Below are 14,562 nucleotides of genomic sequence, written 5' to 3'. Positions count from 1 at the left end.
AAAAATATGATTCAATTTAAATATTAATAATTTTAAAAAATATATCAAAATAGAGTGTAACCGATTTTATAAAGAATTAAGAAAGAAAAAACTCATTTAGACTTACATTAATATCTTAATTAACAAAATTAGTGGCATCAAATCATATTTGAGAGAAATATTAATAATTTTAAAAAATATCAAAATAGAGTGTAACCGATTTTATAAAGAATTAAGAAAGAAAAAACTCATTTAGACTTACATTAATATCTTAATTAACAAAATTAGTGCATCAAATCATATTTGAGAGAAAATGATCATCCCTACTACTAACATGTACCATATAAAGTAAAACAAGATAAATATATATGCATTACTAGATTCTACTCTGAAAAAAGAAAAGTAATAATTGCATAGTTGAAAAATCAAAACATTAAATAAAGAGAAGACTGAGGAGAAGAGGAGCATAAATAAAAAAGACTGAAGTTTCTTATTGGATTTTTGTTATTAAGAAAGCAAAAGAAAAATAAGTATACTCTCTCTCCTTTCACTAAATCATCTCATTCATTCTAATTATGTGATAGAGTTTAGGGTTTAAAATTTAGAGTTTAAGGTTTAGTATGTAAGATTTAGGGTTTAGGTTTTAGTATTTAAAATTTAGGGTTTAAGTTTAACAAATTTTACTAAGAACTAAATTTAAATAAAGTGAAAATTAAACACATAAATCAAGAATTAAAATAGGGTTTAAAATAAAAAGCACGTATAAATATAAGGGACTTAAACTTAAATAACCCAAAAATTACAACTAAAACTAAAATTGAGAAAATAATAAAATCGGGACAAATATAAATGGATAAATTATAAAAACATCCTTACCAGTGACTAAAGTATAAATTATCGGCTAAGTCTAGGGGTATGAGAGTTATTTACCCTACATTTAATATATAAAAACCTAATTATGAACTAAAACTATCATCTTCAGCCGTTTTGCTCTCTTCCCTCTATTCTTTTCTTCTTCTTCCCACAACCGAGAGCCTCAAAGGCTAACCACATCGCCACTCGCACCATCGGCCACCATGACCGACGCTTGACCACCGCCCCAATGGCCTCTACACCGTTTCTCTCCTCTCTACTACGGTGAAGATCCAAACACAACAAAGGTAAATAGATCTCTCTCTCGTTTCTATTTCGTTTTTATTTTAGAATCTGAACCGATGAACTAACCCCCAACTCCTATGCAAGGTTTCCCGAGCAACCTTCAATGGTTCGGTCTCAAACCTGGTGGCTCAAATCGGTAAGCTCCTAATCCCTATTTATTTATGTTTTTATACTTGAAATCTCGATGGATGAAGACTAAACCAAAAAATCGATGTGCAAGAATTCCAAAAATAACTCACACCATAGCTTTCTATTGATACCCCTTGAAGGGGAAATGGCACTTCTAGGGTTCGATAATCTCTCGGTTACAAGTTAGAAGTCTGTTCTGTCGACTTGAGTCAGTCGCTACGTCTTTTTTTCTTGTATTAATCCTTTTAATTTATCCAAGCTCCCATTCATCCGGTGAAAACATGATCGTTTGTCTATGTTATGGAATATGAATATTGATTGCAGAAGCAATGACCCTGATCTCAAGCGATGACACTGGTCTGTGTCCTGTTTCATGTTATTTTTCCGTATCATGTATTATGTTATCGAAGGATTGCGAGTTCTATTATCTTTACCAATATTTCATGAGAATTCATCAAAAAATAATAATAAATATTTATAATATTTTTCAAGCCCGGATGTCTACAAGTAATACGTTCTTTTGCACTTTGATGACTCCTTGAAAAGAAGACTGTGATGTATTCTGGGTTTTATGACTTGATTCATAAGTATAACTTAGTATAGGGTAATACAAATGCTAGCCAAATTCAGTTTTCATATGTTTCTTTCTTTTATATAATTTCTACCAGCAGGATCCAGCTGTGAGAGGGAAGGCATCTGGCCAGTCTAAATTTGGAGGCCTATTTTCAAAGGTAAAGGAAACCCATGTTTACATAGTTTCTACTTTCTAGGGAATATGTCAAGGATTTGCAGTCTATGTTGTTGAAGGTAAATTTTATAGTAGGATTGTGGTGATCAACCTAGAAACATAATTTCTACTGCAATATTTGCATTTATATTTCCATGATATAGAATTGCATACGTCTGTTATAAAAGTTAAGTGTTTGAATAATTGTTTTGTCATTTTTGACTTCGAGTTTCAGTTTGTTCTAATGATATTTGGTTGTCTTGCAGTCCACATTCTGTTCACAGAGCAAATGCTGGAGAAAGTGAGAATTTTGCGGGAAGCTTTTTCAGAGGCATCTTTGCATGCTAGTTCAGGCAAACCATCAGTTATTTTCATTGATGAAATAGATGCTCTCTGCCCTAGTCGTGGTTCAAGGCTGGAATGAATGATTTTTCCTTCTTTTGGTAATTGTATTTGGATGTGGTTGAACAACAAGTTCTTTACCACAAGTTGTTGTGGTTGCATCAATTAATAGGTTGGTTTCTCTAAACTCAAGATACAAGACTCCGTTCTACGTGTATTTGTTATGGTCAGCCTTGTTTATATGGAACTTAGTGTTGAGCTTCGGGAGATTTTTATATAACGATTCACATTACTTGTCTTCCCATGTTTATGTTAGAGCCTTATAGTAATGCATTATGCTTACTAGTCTCCAGTTTCCACTACTTTAAATAAACATTTCTCCGAGTGGCTTATTAAGGATTTTCATCATTCATTTGTTGTGGGATTTGATGCTATATTTATAAATTTAAATGCATTGGGCTTTATAAATTTTTGTATCCAGTTATCTTCTTATTTTAATTCATGATTTTGCTAAAAGAACCAGGCTATAATGCCTTAACTGATGTTCTGGCGGTTAAGTCATAGGTATTTTCTCCATCAAGAGTGGATGCAATCGACCCAGCTCTAAGAAGGTCAGGGCGTTTTGATGATGAAGTTGAAGTGACCACACCTAATGAAGAAGAAGGGTTTCAAATTCTCAAGGTAAGACTGGTTTCCTTGCATTTATTATGTTCCTTTTATGTGTTGCTTTGCTTACTTTAATCAATCAGACGCTTTAAATGTATGGAAAGTTGTAAGCACCACTTGTAACCGTACTAGTTGCTTGATTGGCATCCCGTTTTAGGGTGCTTCAGGTCTAAAAGCCTTGTTGTCATTTTTTTCCAGCTTTATACGAGGAAGGTTCCTTTGGATCCCAGTGTTGACTTACAACTTACAAGCTGTAGCTGTTGAGTGGCCTATCAATGGGGAGACAATCTCGAAGAAGGTGTCTACTGCTGCTGACTTCATTTGGTCTGATTCTCCTCTTGAAATCCTTGGTTCGGTTGCTACCATAACCTTTGAGGATCCAGCTTCATTGCCTATTAAGGATCACAGTTCTACCTCAGAAGAGGTGATTATCTTTTCAATATTTTAGTCTTACCTGCCTTGAAACTTGTCGTTACTTACTTTGCTAGTGTCTTGATAGGTCAAAGCTCTTTGTGATGATTTGTGTGTTCTACAAAAGCAGGATTTCAAGTATCTTTTGAAGTAAGAAACATAATTGTTTTCAGTTTTTCCCTTTTGAGATTTTTAAGTCTAAACAATTTGTGATAATAAGAAAATATGTGAGTAAAGCTATAATCAGAGCACTAGGTACATACTACTGTGAGTGGGAACTTAATTTGACATGTTGCAATCTTTTGTAAGTAAACTTGACATGTTGCTGCCATTTGTAAGTAAGCTTAACTGGTTGATATCATTTTTTGTATTATTTTTTTAAGTAAACATGCAACTATCATGATATTGTTATCTTTTGTAAGGAAAATAGTGTCATCTCGTATAAATTTGGATATGTTGTCATATTTGTCATCTTTTTATAAATTTAGATGTGTTGTCATATTTTGTAAACTTTCAATACATTTGAAGTTTTAAAAACTTCAAAGCTTATATTAATTATCCTAAATTTCTTGTAATTATATTATAACTGGTATTACCCGACTTGTTTTCAACCTGACTTGTTTTTAACTTGACATGTTTTCAACTTGACCTGTAAATGATTCAACTTGTAAATGATTCAACTTGTTAATGACCTGATCTGATATTTACTTGACTTATATATTACCATGGATGAAATTATAAGATTTTAATAAAATTATGAGTTTTTTAGTTTATGATATAATTAAAAAATTAATATGATTACTTTTTAAATGTTATAATAAAATATTTATTTTGATAATTAAATTAATAAATAGACCTATTATATAAAATTATTTAAAAAATTTAAAAAATTATTTAAAAGTAAATTAGATAAAACATGATTAATAATGCAAAGGAAAATTAATATAGTTTAATTTATATAAATTATATGTAATTTACGTTTTACATTATTAATATAAATAATTTTGGCAATACATTAGTTTACAAAGGCCAATACATAAGCTCACTCTTTTATTACAAATATATATGCATCAGTGCTAGTCTATTTAAATTAGGGTTTATGATTTAGTGTTTATGGTTTAAAGTTTAGAATTAGGGTTTATGATTTAGGATTTAGGGTTTTTATAAACTATATATTTTATTACTTTATATAGTTTATGCATAGTGTTTCTATAAACTATATAAGTAATTTACTTTATATAGTTTATATATATAGTTTATATATACTATACATGGTTTACATACATTATATAAAATTATTTAATAAAATTAATAAAATTATTTAAATGTAAATTATATAAAACATGATTAATTAGGTGTTAAATAATTAGTATGTCACGTTGCATATTATATGGTTCATAAATAGCAGTACATGTCATATTAATTTAAACTACATAATTTGTATTTTAGTTGCATGTTAGGTTAATTCACATTAATGGCTCATTTATTTTGTTGTTATGAATAAGTAATAATAAAACCCAAAAATAAGTCCATTTGCAATAGTGCTAGTCCATTAACATTAGTTTACATAGGCCCAATGCAAGCCCACTCTTTTATTACAAATATATATGCATTAGTGCTAGTCCATTTAAATTAGGGTTTATGGTTTAATATTTATGGTTTAAAGTTTAGAATTAAGGTTTAGGATTTAGGGTTTAGGGTTTCTATAAACTATATATTTTATTACTTTATATAGTTTATGCATAGTGTTTCTATAAACTATAAAAGTAATTTACTTTATATAGTTTATATATATATAGTTTATATATACTATACATGGTTTATACATACATATTATATAAAATTATTTAATAAAATTAATAAAATTATTTAAATGTAAATTATATAAAACATGATTAATTAGGTGTTAAATAATTAGTATGTCACATTGCATATTATATGGTTCATAAATAGTAGTACATGTCATATTAATTTAAATTGCATAATTTGTATTTTAGTTGCATGTTAGGTTAATTCACATTAATGGCTCATTTATTTTGTTGTTATGAATAAGTAATAATAAAACCCAAAAATAAGTCCATTTGCAATAGTGCTAGTCCATTAATATTAGTTTACATAGGCCCAGTGCAAGCCCACTCTTTTATTACAAATATATATGCATTAGTGCTAGTCCATTTACATTAGGGTTTATGATTTAGTGTTTAATGTTTGTAGTTTAAAGTTTAGGGTTTATGGTTTATGATTTAAGATTTTTATAAACTATATATTTTACTACTTTATATAGTTTATGTATAGTGTTTCTATAAACTATATAAGTAATTTACTTTATATAGTTTATATATATATATATATATAGTTTATATATACTATACATGGTTTATACATACATATTATATAAAATTATTTAATAAAATTAATAAAATTATTTAAATGTAAATTATATAAAACATGATTAATTAGGTGTTAAATTAGTATGTCACATTCCATATTATATGGTTCATAAATAGTAGTACATGTCATATTAATTTCATTTGCATAATTAGTATTTTAGTTGCATGTTAGGTTAATTCACATTAATAGCCCATTTATTTTGTTGTTATGAATAAGTAATAATAAAACCCAAAAATAAGTTCATTTGCAATAGTGCTAGTCTATTAACATTAATTTAGATAGGCCCAATGCAAGCCCACTCTTTTATTACAAATATATATGCATTAGTGATAGTCCATTTACATTAGGGTTTATGATTTAGTGTTTGTGTTTGTGATTTAAAGTTTATGGTTTATGGTTTAGGATTTAGGATTTCTATAAACTATATATTTTATTACTTTATATAGTTTATGTATAGTGTTTCTATAAACTATATAAGTAATTTACTTTATATACATATATATATACATGGTTTATACATACATATTATATAAAATTATTTAATAAAATTATTTAAATGTAAATTATATAAAACATGATTAATTAGGTGTTAAATAATTAGTATGTCACATTCCATATTATATGGTTCATAAATAGTAGTACATGTCATATTAGTGTTTGTCCATTTATATTAGGGTTTATAGTTTAGTGTTTATGGTTTAAAGTCAGGGTGTATGGTTTAGGGTTTAGGGTTTCTATAAACTATATATTTTATTACTTTATATAATTTATGCATAGTATTTCTATAAACTATATAAAGTAAATTGCTTATATAGTTTTTCGAATTTATAGTCCAGATATTAAAATTATAATCAATAAAATTCAAAATAATAGAATTCAGGCGTGATTATTTCCCAAATTGTCAAATAAAATTCATGCGTTTGTTTTTAAAATTCAAAATAATAAAATTCAAAGTTGGTGACAGGGCTACAATTTTTAAAATTTTGCCCAAATTGCCAAATAATGGCGCGATTGTTTTCGCACCAAAAATCATTCCCACGTTTTCAAATCACAAAAGAATCACATTATTACATTAATATATACATATATATTATATAAAATTATTTAATAAAATTAATAAAATTATTTAAATGTAAATTATATAAAACATAATTAATTTAGTCATTTTTATATTAATTTAAACCTCACATTTTAAATTTATTTCGATTTAGTCCCTTACCTATGTGTGTTGTTTAATTTATATTTTAAGATTTTATTTGTAATTTTACATTTCTTTAATTTTGTCATTAATTTTATTTTTTTTACAAAATTGATCCATGATTATTTATTTTTCTCTTATTTTTCTCGAAATCATATACAATTACAACTTCCAATTCAACAATCACGAAAGATGAAAAATTAATTAATCCAAAAAAATAAAAACGACCCGACCTGAACTCAATCCGTATCCGATAAACATCCGACCTGAATTTTATCTGTCAATGATGTGACCCGATCTAAACGAGATCTGACTGAAGTCAACCCGAACCTGAATTAACCTGGTATTTATCTGCTTCGGACCTGAATTGTTTTGACCTGAACTGAAATCGATCCGAACTGAAAATGACCCGACCTGAACCCGATCTGGATCTGGTGTCAAATCAACCTGAAAATAACCCGAACTGATTTGACCTGACCTTAACCCGATCTGGATCTGGTGTCAAATCAACCTGAATTGACCTGTATCCGATTTTACCCGACCTGCCAAGATCCGACTGAAACCTGACCGATTACCTGTTTTTACAACCCTAATTAAAAGCCATGGACAAGGCACGGGCAGAGATGGATTTGATTAAAAAATGGTGCTCCTGCAACTTTAATGCTCCGAGGGAAGTGAAGGTTGTGCATGTGATTATAAAAAAAGATACCCAAGCGTGGGTTTTAATAAATAAAAAATTACATCGGGTCGAGTCGGGTTTTTAAAATGTCCATCGGGTCGGGTCGGGTCACGGGTGGAGGCAACCTTCTTCTCGGGTCGGGTCGGGTCGGGTGGACCCAAAACTCGACCCAACCTGACCTATGCCCATCCCTAGTTAAGTGATTCGATGAATACCGATAAACATCACTAATGATATGTGTCATTAATTTAATTTATAAAAATTTAAAATTCTAACTGCCGGAGGTCTCCCACGGAAGTTGTTCTCAACCTGGCGTTGGGGTAACCTACTACCCTACCTCCCTCTTACCCCATTGCATATGGGAATAGGGTTTTGTTGTTGTAAAATTCTAAAAGATTCAACATATAATTATAAAATATTTGAAAATTTAAAGGTAAATTATTTAAAATAAAAGGTAAATTATATCAGTGATCACTTAACTATTTCCTCTTTTTATTTTGGCTATCATTTTTGAAATTTTGTCAATTAGGTCACTCAACTATTTAAATGCATTCAGTTAAACTACTTGTCGTTAATATTTAACAAAAAAAATTATGTGACAGTTAAAATGTTTGGTATAATTACACATTTGATCATTATTACTTATATGTTCTATCAATTTGGTTATAATTTTAATAAATTAAAATAAATTTAACCCTCAAATATGCTAAAGTAGTTAATCGAAGAAGAATCTGATTTAATTCCATCTAGTACAATTTTTCTTTTCTCTTTATCGGCTTTTATTATTTCTAATAATAGAGTAAAATAAACATGCCAATATTTTGTGATGAGACGTACTAGCATGTCTTCATGTTCTTCTTTTTTTTAGCTTAAAATACTATATTTTACATTGATACACGCAGGACAATTAGTGTGACAAATTCATGTGTTTAAATTATATCTTTCAATGATTTTAGGAGTTAAAATTTGATATTTTATTTTATTTTGTAATTACTTTTAGACCATGTTTTTAAATATTTATTTTTTATCAGTAAATTATCCAAGTATTATAACTTTACTTTTACCTAATTCATCGCATTATAAGTGAAATCTAATTGTTTGGGACTAATTTTTAAGAGTTCAAAGTTTGATTTTACTTAATATAGATGTATTTTTTTAAATCAAAACGTTTGATATTTAATTTTTTTAAAAATTTCTAAAAAATGAAATCAGTTTTTTGCAAGTTTTCTTTTCTTGTCTTTCTTGTTTTTTTTTCTTCCTACAAATTGAAAAAAATAAGATGAATGAAGACTACTTTGACACCATTTAATTTGAGGGTTAAGTTTATTTTAATTTATTAAAATTAGGACCAAAATTATAGGATATATAAGTAACATGGATCAAATGTGTAATTATCTCAAATATTTTAACTGTCATATCGACTTTTTCGTTAAATATTAATGGCACGTGGCTTAATTGAATGCATTTAAATAGTTGAGTGACCTGAATGACAAAATTCCAAAAATTGTGGTAAAAAGGGCAATAATTAGGTGGTAACTAGTATACTTTACCTTTTATTTTAAATAATTTTTCTTTAAATTTTCAACTAATTTATAATTATATGTTAAACCTTTTATAATTTTAGAATTTTTATAAATTAAATTAATGGTGCTCATCATTAATTGTGCTCATCAATGCTTGTCGAACATTGTAAAATTTTCCTTATTCCAATTAGTAGTTAGATAGAAGTTTGATAAAATAATGTTCTAATTTAATGGTATGATAAATAAATTTAAATTAAATATCTTATAATTTAAAAATACGTAAATCTATGTTATCCACAAATCAAATCAAACCAAATTAAATTTGTTTATGAAATTAAATTTGTATTGTATTTTTCTTCTCAATAATAATGAATTTATTAAATAAAACTTAAGTTAAGAGTCTCGTTAAAAATTTCTCTATACCTAAATGGAGGAAAAGAATACTCTTAACTAGGTAAGATACAACACCTTAAAATGTTACTACAGCAAGTACATTAATACAACACCATATTTTTCTTACATCTTAATAAAATAATGATTTTTTAAATTATTTACGGTGATTATAAGATAATATATTATTATAATGTTTTTCATTGAAAATACATATAAATTCTACAAATATAATTATTTATACTTGAACTTTAAATGAGAATTGTAGACACGTGTTTTTGTCTAAGGATTTTTTATTATAGTTTTATTTTGGTTATATTATATTATTTTACTTTATTTTTATAATAATTATATATAATAATATATAGTATAATTTAAAAATAAATATAATATATATATATATATAGTATATAGTTTTTAGAAAAATATATATATACTATATAGTCTAAAATATATATAGTATATAGTTTTTAGGAAAATATATATAATATATAGTTTAAAATATATATAGTATATAGTTTAAAATATATAGGTTTTAGAGAAATAATATATATATATAGTATAGTTTAAAATATATATAATATAGTTTTTTAATTATAGCTTTTAAAATATAAGTATACGTATATATATAATATGTAGTATAGTATTTAAATATATAAATATATTACAGTATATGGTATCGAAATTTATAAATATATATTATAATAGTTGTTTTATACGTTTTATTTATTTATATTATTATTAGTAGTAATAGTATTAGTATTAGTACTAGTATTATTCATTTTTATATTATATGATTGCAGGTCAAATGGTCTAAATTGAAGTCCCATAATCGAAGTCTGATGGTCCGGTAGGTATCCAGGCCCAACCCGGCTCACAAGCGTGACCCAACAGAGGTGGCCGGTTGAAGCCCAAATAGAAGCTAAGGTTCAGACTGAAATGGGTAATTCACCCGGATAAGAGCCCAAAGGAGTAACCCAATAGAGCTAGGGTTTTCTGTCACAAGTTCCCAGCGCCGCACAACAGAGACCATTGGATCTAGGTGGTGCATCTAACTGTTCTGGTAAGGTAATATAAAATTAGGGTTTTCTTATAACCCTAGAAGGAAACACACGCAACTGCTTCACGACTATTGGATCTGACCCATTCTAATAGTTTAAGATCAAGAAGGTTTAGGGTTTTATCATAATCTAAGTTGGTGGATCACACAGCCGTATCATGATAATTGGATTTGACCCAATCCAACGGTCCATATCGTGAGTAATATGTGGGGTTTCCAAACCCTAAAAACTTCCAATCATCGCCACAACTAAAGATTTCAAGTGGTTTTCACCGTCGTTGATCGTTCCACATCAGCAAAATAGGACAACCAAAACATGTCATCATTCGTCGTACGAAAGAATGAAAGATGAATGATTATGTTACAACAAAAATGACTTTGGGACAACTCGAGAGAGCAGCAGGGGAGGAGTGCCTCCAACGATCTCACACGAGATGAGAGAATTCCCCCTCCATATATATAACTTAAAAACCATATATCAAAAGGGGGAGCCTTTTGGGGAGAGAGATAATCAGCAAACAAATCAGAAAAATTCATTGACAAAACAGAGAGCAACCAAAGAAAATCAACCAAAAAAATAGTTGAGCAAAGATCCACAATAAGGATAAGATAAAAAATCTCTTTTTTATGAGAGAACAACCTATCAATAAAAAATTGAGAACCCCAAAAAGAAAAAATATTACTTTTCCTGTTCAGTGAGGAGTCCCGTCATCGTCCCCTAAGGTCTGAACCTCGTTGAGTCATCAAGGGTATATTTCTCACACCCTTTTTTTTACCATCATCGAGTATTTTTGTGGGTTGGTGGGTTTGGTTTGATAGAAGGTTAGGTCTAGGATTAGGTTTCTTGATGAGGGTTTTGGTTGAGCCTTGAGTGTAGCCTGAGTTTGAGGTCTCTCGGCTCCTCGTCGGAGCCCTTGGGGAGAGTGAAGGCCACAATGACCATTTGTTTTACTGGGGGCGAGGAAGAGATGAGAAAAAAGAGGGGTGAGAGAAGAGAGAAAATGGTTGGAGGGAGAAAATAGGGTTTAGGGTAATTTGTCACCTGAAATAATATATATATAGATTTGCCAAAACATCAACATATAGGGGCTAGGGCAACTGGTCTCTTGGTGTGTGGGTTATTTGCATAAATGCTCCTCTTATGTTTCTGTTGAATGCATTTTGGTCCCAATTGGTATTTTAGTCCCAGTTAATCCAGTTTTCCCCATCTCTAAGAGAGATCACTTCAGTTTGGGATATCAACCAACTCTAAGGGAGAAACTGAGAGGTATCAAAAATAGTCAGGAAATGAGGAAAACAAGGCTAGTTGGTGAAGACCTTAACTGGGAACCCATGAATTTCTCGTCGTTGTGTAGCACTTTTGTGTCTGGAGGACATATATTCCAAGGAAGTCAGTGAAACAAGGAGATGATTGTTGAGTATACCTTAGGGGACCTAGGCATTAATGTCATAATGGATGATTAATCTGAAGAAAAGATAGCAATGGGCATTTACCTCACACCACCAGGCTTTGTGTTAAACAATTGGATTGCGGAGGAATTACCTGTAGTTTACAGGTATTTTACAGAGTAATACACGAGAACTTTACCTATTGTTTATACCATGGGGCAATAGGTGATTTTATGTAAAGGGTTAAGTTATATGTTTTTCCTACTTTTAAAGAAAGATGCATTCCTATTAATTCAAAATGGCAAACATTCTCCCATGCATTTTCCATTCTTTGTTATATATATATTATTTCTTTCTATTTAGTTGGATATGGGATAAGATTTTCCTGTATGTTTATATGTATATATATCCTCTCACTCGTTATTCTTTCAGGAACTCATATATCAATAATATGAATGTTGATGACACTGACCCCGTTATACCCTAATTTAGGGGCTAGAATTTGATAAATATAAAGTATTGAAATAAATTTGTATCCATGGAGAAACTGAGGACTAAGATGTAAGATCTCAAAGCTAACATACTATTTTAGGAAGTATAGGAAAATTCAGGGACTTGAACTCGAATTTACTCATTTTTATACCCAGTGAAAAATAAAATTTCCCCTGTGTCCTAGGAACCAAATCCCTAATTTTACCCTAACCGCAATCTCTCCTTGGCAAATCAATGTAGTCAAGTTGCCTTCAGAGCCCGCCGTCGCGCCCACCGAGCTCCTCATCAACCAACGACCCCAACCCAACCCTTAGATCTCTCGAAATAGCCATCGTCCATCACGAATTAAGGGAAAACGTTAAGGCCTAGTCGTCTCGATTTATTGCGAATTCTAGCCGATTTTGACGTCGGGTTGCCTCACAACCACCACCCTCGTACTCCTCATCATCGTCTGCTCCAAACCCATCCAGTGGGTCGTTGTACCATCATCGTTTTCTCCATCACCAGCGTTGTGTAAGTTTTGGTTGAATATTGGTATTTTGACGTAGTTTCAGGTCAATTTTTGGTTAAATTTTGGTTGTAATTGTTGAATGGTTGAACAGGGAGTAATCGACTAACCACCCCTACCTCCATCGTCGTCGCACGCGCCGCCACGTGTGCGTGGGCCTTATTTTGGGTCCAAAGAATTTTCCAGAACTGGGTTGACCTGACCCGTCTGTCCGATCTGACCCAACCCACTTGGTCTGGTACAGTTACCAAGTCAACTCGATCCGAGTCAACTCGATCTAAGTCAACCGTCCGAGTCAACCCGTTGTCTTTGACCGTTAACTTTGACCAAAAAGTTAAATTTTTCGAAAAGCTCTGTTTTATGTTTTTCGACGTCCTGAGTCCGAATCTGAAGTATGTTTTGCCAAATTCGCAGCCGGTAAGCCAATTTTCAATGTTTTATTTTCGATTCAAGTTGGTTTCTCATTTAAGTTTAGTTTCTGACATAAATTTGGTTGTTTTTGTATCCGAGGAATTGTTGGACTTGAATTCAAGTTCAATGACTATCGAATGGAGTTTAAATGGTCAATCAACATGGCATGAAAACCAAGATAATTATCTACTACCTTTTGTATGCTTTTCAGAACTCATGGATAGATGGTAAATGCTTGATTGGAATGATTGGTCCATTAAGTATATTTAACTATCATCGTACTTAGACGTAAATTGGAATAAAGACAGATCATTATATAAGACTCAGACGGTTCGAAAAAGAGAAATTTGTAGACCGATAAAAAAATAATGTTAAGTTCAATGATTTAATCAATATCATGATTCATAAACTATGATTAATGTAGTTAAAGGTTAAATGTCGGGAATTATGTGGATAATAAATTATCTAAATAGCCTTAAGGGGTAAAATTACGAAAATGCCCTTGTACTGTAAAAGACCAAGACTTCTCCGGAAGGTGAAAAATAAATCTTGAAGGTCATACTGGATCAATTATCAGAAAAATTGTATATGGTTGAATTGAAAGGAATTATTGAAAGGTCCTTGAGCTTCATATTAACTATAATAACCTCCAACGATCAAAGGAACAAAATACCATGAACGCTAAAGGAACTAGATTGCATTCAAGCCTAACTTATCAAAAAATATGTCACTGATAGATTTGAATAAAATGACGATGATACACTTAAAATGATAAGCACAATAGATTACTATGATAATGAAAATGGCCTAAAATATCTCCAAGTCATAAAAATAACTAAATACCCTCAAGCTATGAAATGATTAAATCAACCTAGAATACCATAATGACTTTATTATATGACCAAATTGAACTGAACGGAAATACCATATGTATCTGAATTTCAGAAACGTCTGAATTATTCTGAAAAACTCTGAAGTGGTCGTGTTAGACATGACTACTAAATGAAATAAGTAACCTCAATGACTGAGGATCAAGTAAGTGATTTGGATAAGTCTGGAAATGTTGATGAACTTTTATAATGTATTTTCCCTATGGGTTATGAACCACG

At 30.1% G+C, this 14,562-nt stretch overlaps 1 long non-coding RNA gene across 3 annotated transcripts; it reads left to right on the top strand.

Annotated features, from left to right (window-relative positions):
- The first annotated feature begins 961 nt into the window (after positions 1-961).
- Positions 962-3,749, top strand: LOC120138113. Of its 3 annotated transcripts, none has more exons than XR_005517491.1 (7): positions 962-1,139; positions 1,222-1,273; positions 1,938-1,997; positions 2,260-2,507; positions 2,900-3,016; positions 3,200-3,425; positions 3,501-3,749. It is a non-coding gene; the product is annotated as an uncharacterized LOC120138113 (long non-coding RNA). The 3 variants fall into 3 exon arrangements; XR_005517489.1 differs by having other exon boundaries at positions 2,894-3,016; XR_005517490.1 differs by having other exon boundaries at positions 1,935-1,997; positions 2,894-3,016.
- Positions 3,750-14,562: the final 10,813 nt, after the last annotated feature.

This window comes from Hibiscus syriacus, unplaced genomic scaffold (assembly GCF_006381635.1).
Source record: "Hibiscus syriacus cultivar Baekdansim isolate YM2019G1 unplaced genomic scaffold, ASM638163v2 tig00110678_pilon, whole genome shotgun sequence".
NCBI lineage: Eukaryota > Viridiplantae > Streptophyta > Magnoliopsida > Malvales > Malvaceae > Hibiscus > Hibiscus syriacus.
This window is presented reverse-complemented; position numbering and strand designations above follow the sequence as displayed.